At 45.6% G+C, this 15363-nt stretch overlaps 1 pseudogene across 1 annotated transcript; it reads right to left on the bottom strand.

Annotated features, from left to right (window-relative positions):
- Positions 1-14277: 14277 nt before the first annotated feature.
- On the bottom strand, positions 14278-14760 carry LOC308432062 (large ribosomal subunit protein eL21-like; annotated as a pseudogene). Its single transcript has one exon. The product of its transcript is annotated as a large ribosomal subunit protein eL21-like (transcript).
- Between the last annotated feature and the right edge of the window lie 603 nt (positions 14761-15363).

The following is a 15363-nucleotide window of genomic DNA, read 5'->3' as shown; positions in this document are numbered from 1 at the left end:
TGTGTGTGTGTGTGTGTGTGTGTGTGTTTGTACTGACTGTTTGCTTACTGCTTTGGAGGCCAGAGCAGAGCATTAGATCCTTTGGAACTAAAGTTATAGTTGTGAGCTGTCATGTAGGTGCTGGGAATCAAGCCCAGGTCCTCTGATCTTCCCATCCCTAGCACACACATATCTTCTAATAGACTTACATCCAGAAAGATGTTCAAAATTGTAAAAGCTCAACAAGAGGAACGTAGCCTAACTGAGAACATGGTGGCTCTGTGGAGAGCTATGCAAACAGCAATGTCACTGGTCGCTGAGGAAATGCAGACTTCAGTCACCGTGCAAAACCATCACACACACACACACACACACACACACACACACACACACACACACACACACACACACTTTCCAATGACTTCTGTGAGAAAGACGGGCACAACCAGGTGCAGGAGATGTAAAGAAACTAGGTTTCTTACACAGCTGCTGCTGTGACTGTAAACTAAACATTTTTCAAAAACAGTTCAAAGTATCTTAGAAAGTTAAATATGCCCTGACTACATCAGACTCCCCAAACTTTCCCTTCCAAGAGAAAAGAAACTAATCGTTCATAAAATATCTTGAACTTAAATTCCGGGAGCTCTGTTTGTCATAGCCCCAAACTGAAAGTCACCTATATGTTCAGCATGTGATACTGATGTGACACAGCCCTAATACTCAGCCAGAGAAAAGCAGGGAAAGATAAATGACTGATAAACGACACTTGGATGAATCATCACAGGAATTCTGGCGAGTGAAAGGCGTCAGGGAAAAGACTGATGTTACGTATTTGCATTATATAAGGCTACGGAGATAAAAATATACAGCGATATTAAATAGGTATAAACGGACTGGAGCTGGGCCTGCCATAAGGAAAATTCTGGGAGTGACTCAGAGGTGATTTTACAGACATATGCATACATAAAAACGGTTGCTGTTCTTTATTATAAATATGTGCAGTGTTTTATTTTCATCTTTTAAGATTTATTTGTTTATTATATACACTGTCATTGTCTTCAGACACACCAGAAGAGGACATCAGATCTCATTACAGATGGTTGTGAGCCACCACATAGTTGCTGGGATCTGAACTCAGGACCTCTGGAAGAGCACTCAGTGCTCTTAACCACTGAGCCATCTCTCCAGCTCATGTGCAGTGTTTTAAAACATGTATTTTATTTATTCTTTGACATTTTCTTAAATATACTCAGTGTATCTTGTTCTTCCCACTGCCCCCGACACGTTCTCCTCCAGCCTCTCATTTTCTCATGGGCTCTTTTTATGTCCAGAACATTGAAATGAAGTTGTCAAAATAACAACATGCTAGTGAGGCAGTGGGGGAGGGGGTCTTAAGACTTTCTCACCATAAGTCCTCACAATGGCCTTAGAACACACAACCAGATATCTGGTGGGAGCTGGGAACCTCTGCAGCATCAAGCAAACCCCAGTGTGGGAGGGTCCAGGATCGTAAGGTAGAAAGCACCCAGTGAAGTTCATTTCTACCCCACCCTCCTCCAGTCTGGGCTGTCTGTTGACTTCAGCTGCCAGTTACCCCCCAAGCTGGGGCTTTTCTCTTTGGTTTGGAGACTCTGACTCTGCCTGAGTTAAGTGAAGTGTTTGTGGGTGTTTCACACACAGGGAAAGTACCCTGTGCTGACCCAAGCATCAGCTTCTGGGCTGTTTAGAAAAACAAATACTGTGGCAAACATTTAACACCTTAGGTTTTGTTTTTCCTCCTCCCCCAACCCCTGTCTCCAGGGTCTAATGTAGCCCAGGCTGACCTTGAGTTCCTGCTCTCTGAATAATTCCCACTGGTGGCTTCAGGAGGGTGCCTGACCATGCTTCCTATCGACTTTGTGCATATGTAATTCATATTACACAGAAGTGATGGTAAGAGGCCCACAGCCTGCTGGGTGTGCTGGAGCGGCCTGCGAGCTGGAGGTAGGATGAAGTCACAACCAGGATTAGAGAGATGGTTCAGTAGTTGAGAGTGCTAAATACTCTTCCAGAGGACCTGAGTTCAATTCCCAGCACCTACGTGGCAGTGCATTTCTGTCCGTAAATCCAAGCCCTGACACCCTCAAGCAGAAAAACATGTAGGCAAAACACTAAACACTAGTGCACATTAGACAGACAGATAGGAAGAAACAACGAAAGAGTTTCCACAACCAGCCTAAGATAATGAGACCTTGTCTCAAACAAAACAACTATTAAAAGAAAACACTGACCACCCACAAAATCACGTATTGACACTATTAGAATTTCTGTTAGTCATTTCTAGAAACATAACCATATACCTAAAAAAAAAAAAAAATCAACAAATGGTGTTACCTAGTTGAAATTATTCAAGTTAACTTTTGACATTTTGCCTGCTCAAAGATATGAAAATTTTCTATTAGATATCACTTAAATTATGTCTTGTTTTCTTCCATCCTAATGGGGAAAACTGGTGTCTTTGTTTTTTATATCAAATTGATATTCATTTTGAAGATTTATTTATTTTTAATTATGTGTAGTTGTGTGTTTATCTGTGTATGTGCACACATGAATGGTGGTACCTGTTGGGGCCCATGCCCTGGAGCTAAAGTCATATAAGGAAAAACCATGATGAGTTCCGATTCATATAACTTCCCCGATGGGCAAGGAGGTCCATCAAGTGCTGGAAAAGACACGAAAGTCGGTAGATTGTACTGCTTATTGGAACTCACTAGATGGTACAGTATCTTTGGGGAAGTGTCTGGTATTTGCTGTGATAAAACACCCTGAAAGAAAGCAACTTGGGAGAGGGGGTGGGCTGGAGAGATGGCTCAGCTCTTAAGAGCACGGATTGCTTTTCCAGGGGTCCTGAGTTCAATTCCTAGCCATCACATGGTGGCTCACAACCATCTGTAATGGGATGCAATGCCATCTTCTGGTGGGTCTGAAGGGAGAGACAGTGTACTCACATACTTTAAATAAATAAATCTTAAAAAGAAAAAAAAAAAACAAGAAGGCAACTTAGGAAAGGGGAGGTTTGCTTTAGCTCACAGGTCTGGGACCCATCCTGCAGAGGTTGAGGTGGCTTACACGACATCCACAGTTAGGAGCAGAAAGGAATGAATGCACGTCCAGCTCACTTTCTCCTCTGCAAACAGCCCAGGACACAAACCCAGACTGGTATTGCCCTTATTCATGGTGCATTTCCTCAGTTCAGTTAAGAGGACTGAAGGAATCCTTTATAGGAGTGGTCTACCTGGTTTAAACAATCCAGAGGCTTTCTAGGTGGCTCCAGATAGTATCCAGGTGACAATGAACTCTGTCATAATCTTCAATGTGCACCAGCAATTCCCCTCTGAGGTATTACTGAGAGCAGGTGGCTGTAAATATCCACTGAAATATTCCTAGGTTTTACTGGTAATAAATCCAAGATATAATAAATGTGAGTGAGACACAGCCCACATTGAGAGATAGCCACCTACGCAAAGGGAAAGGAGGAGCTAGAGACTGTAGAGGGATGTGAATGTCTCTCTAGAATGTTCCACTGAGCAAAAGGAATCAGAAACAAAAAGGCTGTTCTACTCTCTTCAGTCCCATTATTATAACATCCAAGAACAGGAAAAACTAACCTATGACAGAAGCCAGGAGACAGGGAGCGAGGGGCAGCTGGAAGGAGTGTGTTGCTTAGGGATGGAGGCTTCTAAATGGTTGCCCAGGGAATTAGACAAACAATATGCGTGCTGTTCAGTGCAAGTGATTTTTTAAAGGTACAGGCAAAAGTCAAGGAGCTACGCTCTGTCCACCTTCTGCCTGGATAAAGAGGAAAGACTCTAGATGAAGGTTTCTCAACCTGTGGGTCGTGACCCCTGGAGTATGCGCATTACAGATATTTCTGTTATTATTCATAACAATAGTAAAAATTAGAGTTATGAAGTAGCGATGGCAATAATTTTAGGTTAGGGGTCACCATAACATAAGAAACTATATTAAAGAGTCATAGCATTAGGAAGGCTGAGAACAGCTCTAGAGGGACTGAGGTTGCTATGAGAGAGTGAATTAATTACCCATGGTCCTAGAGCCAGTTTGGAATAGAAGCTTGGTTGCTCTTGCTGTCAATAGCAGCAACTCGGCCTCTCTCTGTTCTTCAAGGTAGCCCACCCTATCCCCAGCTTGCTAGAGAGAAGGGCTGTCTGTAGAAATTCTGGAGGGTCCTCTACCCTTCCTATTGTGGCCTGCACAGCACTGACCCTACCATTATGAAACATCGGGCAATCCACCACAGTATGGGGCGTCTATGGTGAGGTACCTGTCCAGGACCAATATTTCTTTCCAGTCTTCCCCAGAAGAGCCGGCGACGGTTCAGTGATGAAAACGATTCTTAATTCCTGGACAGCTCTGGCCCAGGCATCTGGCCACGTGCTCTGGTCCTCCTTTGTCTGAGCCTTTATCTGCTCTATGGCCTGGGACACATCTCTTCTTTGTCCCCTCTGTCCTTCTCCCCACTTCTACTTTACTTTCCTGGCTACAATTTGAGCCTCAACATGACATTCTTGATTTCAGAATGAGACCATCTTCCAAGTTTATCTGACACCCCCATGCCAAAGTCAGTTAGTTATCAGCCACAGGGCAGAGAGTAGCTTACCTGGCTGTCAGCTCTACAGCAATAGGGAAAAGACGGGGCTTAAAAAAAAAAAAAAAGTCCAAGGTGGGTGGGGAGATAGCTCAGTGGTAAAGAGCACTGAATGCTCTCCTGGAGGATCTGAATTTGATTTTTAGCACCCACACAGCAGCTCACAGACCATCCATAACTCCAGTTCCACAGGATCTAGTAGTACCTTCTTCTGGACTCTGAAGGCCACAGACATGAGTGTGACAGACAGACATGCAGGCAAAACATACATACACATAAAAATTAAATAAGACACAAATCTAAGGTCTGCCTGGAGAGAAGTTATACATAGTTTTCCCATGTGCCCCTTTCATAGACAGACAACTGAAGAGAAGTTATACACGGTCACTACCTGCTCCATTTTACAGACAGGCAACCAGGGTCTGAACTCAGGGTCAGACAAGCTGCTTGTGAGAGATGCAGGGCATGTGAAGTGTAGAGCCACAGAAGCCTGTCTGTGAACTGATTTTATGGAGAAGGTCAGACCAAGGCCGGAGTGGTCTTTCTCATTTGAAGACAAACAGTCCTGATCCGAGTTTACTGTCCCATCTCCTGATCTTTTCCTGTTCCCTTTCTTTAACAACACCCCTTTCTGATGGCAGGTGGGTTCCTTTTTTCTTTTGTTTTTGTTTTTTTCCTTTTTTCTGTATTAGTCAGGGTCCTCTAGAGTCACAGAATGTATGGAATGTCTCTATATATTAAGGGATATTATTGGAATGACTTACTGTCTACAGTCCAACTAACCCAACAATGGGCAGCTGTGAATGGGAAGTTCAAGAATCTAGGAGTTGCTCAGTCCCATGAGGCTGAGTGCTACAACCGGTCTTCTGTATAAGCTGGAATCCTGAAGGAGAAGGTTCCAACAGATGTGCTGGCAAGTAAGTACAAGCAGGTGGAGGGGAAAAAACCTTTCTTCTTCCATTGTCCTTACACAGGCCTCCCACAGAAGGTATGGCCCATATTAAAGGTGTGTACCACCACACCTGGACCTAAGCTGTTCTTTACTTAAAACTGGGACTATCTGTCCCAGGTTGGCCTTGAACTCAGAGATCTGCTTGCCTCTGTCTCTTGGGATTAAAGATGTGTGTATCACCTTGCCTGGGGCTAAGCTTTTTGTAGCCACTATGCGTCAAGATCCGTATCAAAAGCCTGTGTTTCCCAGCCTCTAGAGCTGGATCACAGGTGTGACCTCCATTTCTGGATTCATTCCATATACAGTCGAGCTGACAACTAGGAATAGCCATTACAACAATGATACTGGTCCAGGCTCCTTTTAAAGACAAAAGTATATGTTTGTTTTGTTGGGACATGTGCAGAAAGGCTGCTTTAAAAACTGATTCATCTTATTATTTATGTATACGAATGTTACTTTTGTGTGTATATACTTGTAAGACAGAAGAGGGCATCAGACATAACAGGGCACCATGTGGTTGCTGGAAATTGAACTCAGGACCTCTGGAAGAGCAGCCACTGCTAAGCCATCTCTCCAACACAGAAAGGATGCTCTTATTGGGAGAGGAACACACATGAAAGGGAATGTTCATGTTCTGGCAGAGGAGAAGGCAAACACCATACATGGCCCTATGCATGTCTTCCCCCTTCAGTGAACAGAACTTATAAGGTCACCAAAGTTGGAGGACCAGAAGAGGACACGGAAAACCAGGGGAGGGGGGTGTTTTCCCTAGTCTGGAAAACCAAACTGTTGTGGACTCACTCAGACTGCACAATAGGTAGTCTATTTCCTTTGCATTTTGCCTTCAGACTTTACATTGTGTCTCCAGTACAGCATGCTGGGTGAAGTATGCACCCCAGAGCAACCAGGTTGCTGCTGTGGTTCCCTTAAGTGAGCTTTGTGTGAGGGCCACAGGCCTTTGTGTGTGAAATCCACGTAGACATGGAGAGATAGGAGTACAGTAGGTTGATCTCAAAACTTTGCTAAGGTAAAATAACATCCACCAGAAAGGGAGCCAGGATTGCCAGAGAGGGACTGCTGTCGTTAGCATCTTGGTCACACTGTCTTAGTTATGGTTTTATTGCTGTGAAGAGACCCCATCTCCAAGACCAGAGCAACTCTTAGAAAGGAAAACATTTAGTTGGGGTTGGCTTATAGTTCAGAGGTTCCGACCACTATCATCATGGTGGGAAGCATGGCAGCAGGCAGACATGGAGATTCTACATCTTGATCCACAGGTACCCAGGAAGAGACAGCCTTCAACAGGCCCACCCCCACAATGATTCACTTCCTCCAAGGCCACACCCACTCCAACAAGGCCACACCTCCTAATAGCCTATGGAGGGGTGGGGATGGAGGTAAAAGCTAGTCAAGCCACCACAGGCACCTTTTCAATTTGTCCTGTTTGGGACTCACAGTGTTATGTTTAATGACTTGAGGAGCTGTAATCAGCTACAGATGTACAATGCAAAGGATGTTCTTTTCTGCCTCAGGACTGGAAAAAAAAAATAAGAAGAAGAATACCACCCCTCCTCCGTGACAAGAAAACAGCTAGGATTAAAAACTGGGGGTCCAGAGCAGAAGAAGTTCAGGCCACTTGCACCGTGGCTCTGCTGGCTCCAAAGGTGGCCAAAGCTTCACTGTCCCCTTCTTGGTAGCAACTGGCTGCAATGTTGGGACCTGCGCCGAACAGGGAAGGGCTCCAGACCCTTCCCGTTGAGCACACATTTTGACCAGATGTGCGGGTGGAAGCCGAGGGTGGAAATACCACCGAGGCTGACGATAATGTGTTAACCAAAACAGGAAGCGCCGAGGAAGGTGGAAGAGTGGGTTTCACTTCAGCTGTGTGATTTTTATCAATGCTTTTATTGTTCTAAAACTCTTCTTTTTAAAAGGTATTTTCAAAACAAGCCCAGACTCTGCTTCCCATTCTGAATTTTCGTGTTGACTCTATGCTCATATTTGGGGCAAGGGTGGAAGAAAATAATGCCACCTGGTAGATGGAGGTGGTAAAACATCAGGTTCCTCCCTAGGGGCGGGGGGGGGGAAAAAGGGATTTCAATTGACTGAGAGACTGTTTCCTCGTGGAGAAAGAACATGGGTGCAGGACCCTGGGCAACCCAAAAAGAATTAGGGTGAGCTGAGCATCTTTGGCCCGTGGTGAGAGCTTAGTCCCCATCACTGTCAAGCACACTCCACTCCAGCAGCAAACATTCAAAGCCAACCACTGCCTGAGACCCAAGCAGGTCCTGTACACACTTAGCGTTTTCCCGTGGAGTTTGCACAGCGTGAAAATCAGAACCTTTGAAGAACCAGGTATTAACCAGAAATTATCGGAAACAGTCTGTTGGTTTTGTTCTGTGAAACCAAAAAATAAAATTAAAGGAAAAAAAAAAAAGGAGATTGAAGTCAACCTGCTTTTTGAAAAGCTGCCATTGGTGGTAATTCTAGGAAGAGGCCCGGCTGGACAGGCAGCTGTTTTCCATTCCAAGGAGCTCTGTGTAGCCACGAACAGACTGCTGTAACACGGACAACGAGTTATGAACATGGACAGGTGTTCACAGTAAAATCACGAATAGAAAGGATGCACACATGATGATTCATCTTGAATCTCTGACAAAGGAGCTGAGGTTTTAGATCTCCTGGCTGTGTCTCCTGCTAAGCCTGTTTCTGCCCCCAGGGCTCCAGCACTCATACCTCAGAGAAAATGGCTCGGCCTTTGGTTACTTAGATTCCAAAGCAAAGAAACAGCATGTTACACATCAGGAAATGTGTGGAAGTCACTGGCCACACAGATGTTAAATTCCAACCCTGTTGCTGGAGCCGAACCGAGGTTTCAAAGTTGACTAAAATTAACTGAAGGGTATTGTCACTTTCTGTGATTTCTTCCTGGAAGGCATTTGTCCCTTGGCATATGTGACCAACCCACTTCCTGATTCAGCGTCTAAAGTGACTGCAGGTCAAGGGCACACTGAAGGGACCGTGGTGTGCAGCCTGCCTGGCCTCAGCTGTGCCTCTCCTGCCTTCCCCATGACCCTGTCTTAAGTTTTAAAACACAAAGCAACAAGAAGCCCCCCATCTGTGCTCATCTGCACGTGTGTGTGTGTGTGTGTGTGTGTGTGTGTGTGTGTGTTCTTATACATATGTTTTCATATGTGTGCATTTTCATGCTAGGTCACTCTCAGCTGTCCACTCTCACTTTCTCCTTTGAAGCAAAGTCTTTCACTGGGACATGGGGACACTGGGACATAGTTGAGTTTACCCAGTGTGCCCAAAGACTCTATTTATTTCTACTGTCTCCAGATGGGGGTGACAAGTGGGTGCCACTACCTCTGATGTTTTTACCTGGCATCTGGGCATCAAACTCAGATCCTAACGGTTATAAGAAAAGTACTTAACTGAATGAACCATCTCCCTAGCCCTTCTAGTTTTAAAGTTTTAAAAAGTATTTTTATAGTAACCACAGAGATCCCTTTTTGCCCTCACTTGAATTTGGAAAGATTGTGTGTGTGTGTGTGTGTGTGTGTGTGTGTGTGTGTGTGTGTGCATAGTGTATTTAAATTGTCTCCATCCTAGATGTTGAGTGGAGAAAGGCCTCGGCTTTCATCACCCCAGGGAAGAAATAGCACCCTCCAACTCCACCCCCAGTAAAGACTTTCCTACTGGACTGGAGATGCCTTGTGGTGAGCTGGGGTTCCAGTGAAGCAAATCTGACCCCAGTCATCACTGGTAGGTAGATAAACTGAGGCAGTGGGTAGCTAAGGCCCAGGATTTAAAACAACAGTGGGTGTTAATGCCCATGGTGATGATCACTCTGGAAGGCTACTGTGTGCTTCTATGCAGAGTCCCCAAGAGAGTCGACACAGGTGCACATGCACAGTCTAACCTTAGGAAGGGGAGAGTCCCAGGGATCTGCATTTTAATTCCCTGGGTGAATTATTGTGACAGGACCTTAAAGCAGTCACCTTCAATCAGATAAAAAACAACTTAGAGTTTCATTTAAAAATTTTTTTTAATTACTCTCTGTATTTACATTTGAAAGATCCCCTTTGCCCACCCCACTCTTAGTCCCTCCTCCCCCTCTACTTATCTTCACAAAGGTGCACTAGCTCCCAATCACCCTCTCCACCTCAGTGCCTTGGCATTCCCCTACATTGGGAAAATGTGTTCTCCCTGGACCAAAGGCCTCTTCTCACACTGATGCCAGACACTGCTATTCTCGGCTACATATGCAATTGGAGCCATGGGCCTCTCAATGCGTGCTCAGTGGTTGGTATTCTAGTCCATGGGAGCTGTGGAGGATTTGGTTGGTCGACAATGTTCTTCCCATGAGTCCACAACTACCTTCAGCTCCTTCATCCCCACCCCACCCCCCAGCACCCTCACTGGGGTCTCCATGCTCAGTCTGATGGTTAGCTGCAAGCAGGCTCAGCTGCATGACTCTGGCAGAACCCCTGAGGAGGCACCCTATCTGGTTCCTGCCAGCAAGTACCTCCCAGCATCAGCTATAGTGCTTGGGCCCGGTGGCCAACTTAGAGTTTCTGTATAGTCTGGCCCAACCTCACTTCTGGACACCAGTGGTGCCCTGAGAGAAAGTGGCATCCAGAAACTGGACTTCAGAGACCAGGAGAGTCTGTTCTAGGAAGGAACCCAACAGCAGCTGCGACAGACTCTAAACATTTCCCCAACCAGGCATCTCCCTCTCGAATCACACAACTCTCCTATCCCGCACACTCAAATGAAGCCCTTTCCCTGGACCACGCAAACTAAACGGATCCTAGTTCCCCGTGCCAGGGATACAACTCTGTTTAGTCTTGTCCAGTGCACAGCATTGCTGACAGGACAGTGATAACAGCAAGTTAGGTGACCCAGCCAAGCCCCAGCTTTGCTCCTGTAGAAAATGCCTGGTTTGTCTCACACAGAAGTAGCCGTGCCTATCACTCTTTGGGAGAGGACTCAGCCAACCCTGATGCTCTTTAACCAATCAGTGGGCCTCAGGGGTCAAAAACAGTGCCCCTGTATGTCAGGGTGAAAATGAAGATTAAACAGAGATGAGAAACACATAGTCTGAAGGTCATAACATTGTTGCCACAATAATTGGTGACAATCTCTTAGGAAGAACACAAACTCCATAATTCGTTCTTATTAACAACAACAGATTTGGACATTATGCTATCATCCAGGTTGGGTACAGCAAGATTTGCAATCCCAAATACTTTTCTCACTGTCCTAATGATCTGCTTGTCCTTTAAGTCCTGGAACACTTACAACTATGACACAAGTGACATGCAGTGACATCTGAGGCCAGGTCCTGAAGGAAGTGCAGCATCCTTCTAATCTGATGGCCAAATGCACACTTGGCCCTCCTCAGACCAGGAAATATGCCGGCCAGCATCCCCATCCTGGATCCTACTGGCCAGTGCTGGCCACAGTCCTGTTAGTCACAACTGTTTGGTGGCTATAGCCCAGCCCCCTTCCAACTGTAACTGCCCCGGAGACTCCTGAAGTACAATAGCTCCCTTCTAGTGATGACAGCTCAGCAAACCATGGCAGGATAGTGGAGCTACTGCACTTTAGCCTAGCAGAAGACAGGACCCTAGAGGCTAAAATGAGGTGGCCAGCTCACTCCATTTTCCCACAACAATTATAGAATGTAACTATTTCCAATCTGCTTATGTGAGATTGGAAAGTAAAGTAGATGCTGGGGCCTTTGTTGTTTTAACTGAGGAAGAGGAAGAGGCTGGTTAGTGAGAAATTATATATATATCTTGTCTAAGTTTTTTTAAAAAAATAAAAATGGAATACACAGGGCACATAAAAGGATGTGTAATTTGAATGTGTAATTGTGCTTATGTAGTCTTTGCTTTTAGTGGTCAAAGCATTCAACAAATGAGGAAGAAGGAATGAACACACACACACACACACACACACACACACACACACACACACTCGTTACGATCAGCAGTACTGGAGTTGAGGCCCTGGGTTTTGCTGTGTTTTTGATGTTCACTTTTAGAGGCTAGGTCTCAGGGGCTCATGCTGTCCATAAACTTGATATGTTGGCAAGAATTATCTTAATCCTTTCTTTACCTCTCCAGTTTAGGGGTTACAGGGAAGTGCCCAATTTATACAGTGTTAGGACTTGAGCACAGGGCCCTGTGCATGATAGGTAAGCACTCTACTCAGCAAGCCACATAGGTGTGTGCTCTGGGAACGTCAATTGACAATCGTGGCTGCAGACTCCCGCTGACAATTCTCTCTGCTCCCACCCTGGTTGCTGACTTTGAGCCCTCTGCCCTCTCTAGGCGGAAGCCCGAGTTAGTAGCAATACTGCCAGGCATTGAGCTGTGAGGTGCATATAAGAAGGCTCTGGGTCTGTGCAGAGTCCTCTTCCTCCCTTTCTTACTAGCACCTGCCTCCACTTCCTGTTATTTCCCCTGCTTCCTTCTTTGGCCTTTTTGCCTTCTCTGCTCAGAAGGAATTCTTACCAGGACTATCTCAAAAATGTGCCCACAATCATGGCTCCAGTGTGGCCTCAGAGCAAGCTGTGCTTTCTTCTCTACACAGCTCAGCAAAGCAGCCCACAGGACTGAAGGAAGGGCTCTGTCCAGCTCTTTCCCTCTTCTTTCCATCCCAATAGGACACCCAGGAAGTATTCAGTGGAATGCACAGTGGTCTGGGGAACCTGGCAGCTACTGTGGAGTCTCTGCCTCAACCCTGTCTTGACCCCAAACCACCCAGAGTCCTCAGCAAAGCCCCAGACTGCCTGGGTCACTTGCTCTGGTGGAGAACTGGGGAGGGGCTTTAGTCAGAGCAATGGTGGGAGGAGGGGGCCTTAAGCAAGGCGTTATCTCAGAAGGCCTGTGATAAACTGTTAAGTCCCACGTTCCACACAGTGCCACCCATGATGATCTAGATTTTACAGGCAAGCAGACTGGAGACTGATGAATGGTTATTCATCTAGCCACATAACTGATAAAGAGAAGACAGAACTCATGCCTGTCGTAGCCCAGACTCATTCCTCTACATCATACACACCTGCCTGGTACATGGCAGGTGCCTCACAAACATGGTTGATGACATGAAAGACAGATGGATGACTTCATGAAAGGAAGAATGAACCTGCTAGCCACGGGGTCTGGAGCCTTTACTCAGGATAAACTACAGAAGAATGCAGGAGATGTGCCAAGATATGTGCATCAAGCTGGACCAGTGGAATGAGCTCCTAGAGCTGGGCCAGGCTGGAGACTAAAGGCCAGGGCAGAGGGTAGGAAGATGCCTCACCCTAGGAGAAGCTGTGCCCGGAAAAGGCGGCTGCATTGGGAACCTGGGTCTTCGGCAGCACGCTCGTGTGTGGGTGGCCTAGGCTGTGGTTGCACAGCCAGATATGGACTGGTGAAGAGCAGCTCCTACTCACTGAGCATCCTGGTGCAGGTAAAGCCTCTTCCATTATGACCCTACAAACAGGGAGGCTTTGACTTCTAAGAGATGCTAAGGATGTGGTGACTCATTAATAACCATTTGGGACATGGCAGCTCATTTTCCTTTCTTTTCCATGTGTGGCACACATGCATGGGTATGTGCATGTTCATGTATGTAGGCTCACATTGGTGTGGTGATGTGTGTGGACATTCAAAGTTGATGTCAGGTGTTATTCTTGATCATCCTCTACTTTTTTCATTGAGTCAGAGTCTCCTATTTGAACTCAGATGGTTGCTGTGACTAGTCGGGCTAGCCAACTTGCTCCAGGAATCCCATCTCTACCTTCTAAAAGATGGAATTTTAAGTGGGCCGCTTTGCCTATCTAGCATTTATATAGCATGTTGGTTAGTTTTTGTCAACTTGACACCAACGGACAATCCTAGGAAGAAGGAAGCTCAGTTAAGGAATTGCTTCCTTCAGAATGGTTTTTGGGAAAGCCTGTGGTTCATTTTCTTGATAGATGGTTGATGTGGGGGAGCACAGATCATTGTGGGTGGTGCCACATCTGGCCAGTGGTCCTGGGTCATATTAAAAACAAAACAAAATTTAAAACAAGCTGAGCAAGCATGAGGAATGTAAAATGAATTACTTTTTAATATACATGTAAATAGTAAATTAATCTGGTGAATGTGTTTCTTTACTTTTGCTAGTCCTCAGTTAACCCCAGAGAAAAACCAAGCTTTATTTCAAGCTGCACCTCAGTATCCGGGCAGTTAAAGGTTCTATCTTAACCTCCTATGTTAATTTGACTACCTCCCAGCCGTGATCCCAAATACTTACAATTGGGGCTTCAGTTTCTTTCCATGATGTCTTCTCAGACCCCATCCTTGTGACTCTAATTTCAACACTTCTCTCTCTCTTTCTACCTCTCCCACTCCCTCTCCTTCGCCTTCTTCCTCTCCCCTCACACTCTTTCCTCCCTCCCCCTTGGTGCCAGAACCACCTCCCTATTCTCTCTTCTGCACAGACTTTGGGTGGTCAGCATTTGCTGACAAGGCAGAGAATAAATGCTAAGAACTGTTCCACACAACTTGACACAGGACTCCAGACGTAAGCATTGCAATGCTGAGTATAGTTGAAACAAGAAATAGAAGCAGAGAAACCAGAATTTGAATAACACAAAGGTAACTTTTTTTTTTTCACTTTGTAGTCCGGGTCCTTTATTTCTCTTTGTACATTAGGCCATGAATTCATAGGGAATGGGCTCCAGCAGCTCAGGCTCTTTTCCATTAGTCCTCACAAAGTGTGCTTCTCTGGGTGGCGCAGGCTGGCGCTTCAGCTGAACCCAGGTGTCCTTCTCCTTGGCATCCTTTTTCTTCTGATCGTTCTCCTTCACCCCCTTCAGGAAGCCGTCTCTGCTCTTTGAGTGCTTGATGTGCTCAATCCGCACATTGATTCTCTTGGCCAGAATCTTGCCCTTAACTTGCTTGTTTACAATGATGCCCACAGCATGCTGGTTGACATTGTAGACTCTTCCAGTTTTTCCATGGTAACACTTATGGGGCATTTCTTTTTGAACAGTGCCCATTCCCTTGATGTCCACAATATCACCCTTCTTGTAGATTCACATGTATGTGGCCAAAGGAACAACTTCATGTGTCCGAAAAGGCCTAGAGAACATATAGCGAGTGCCTCTGCTCTTTCCCTTTGTGTTCGTCATGTTGGCGAGTTAACTGGAAGATCACAAAGGTAACTTTTACACTGTACACAAAAACATTAAGCCTACGAAGGAGCAAGCCAGGAAGCAGAGTTCTTCCTTGGTTCTGCTTTAGTTCCTGCCTCTGGTTCCTGCTTCAAGTTTCTGCCCCAACTTCCGCTGATGACACGCTGTAATCTGTTAGGTGAAATAAACCCTGGGTTGTTTTTAGTTAGTGTTTATCACAGCAATAGATGAAAACTCTAACAAAGACACATGGATTCTGGGGTCCAAACTCCAGTTCTTGTTCATGCTGCTTGTGTGGCAAGTATTTTAATCATTGAACTATTTCCCTGGCCTCTCAGTTAATTCTCCGTTGACATAGCAACAGAAGCCAGATACCAAAAGTGAAATACTCTGCAAAGAAAAGAAGTTTATTTTGTTCACAGGTTTGGAGGCTAAACTTGAAGGTCTAAACTCGAGTGGTTCCATCTACTCTGTCTCTGGCAATGCTGTATGGCTGCATCTCAATGAAACAGATGGCATCATGGTAGTGTGTGTGTGTGTGTGTGTGTGTGTGTGTGTGTGTGTGTGTGTAAAAGAGAGAGAGAGAGAGAGAGAGAGAGA

Source organism: Micromys minutus (assembly GCF_963924665.1).
Source record: "Micromys minutus genome assembly, chromosome: 17".
NCBI classification, from domain to species: Eukaryota; Metazoa; Chordata; class Mammalia; order Rodentia; family Muridae; genus Micromys; species Micromys minutus.
Note: the sequence above shows the minus strand (reverse complement) of the source record. Positions and strands in the feature narration are given on the sequence as shown.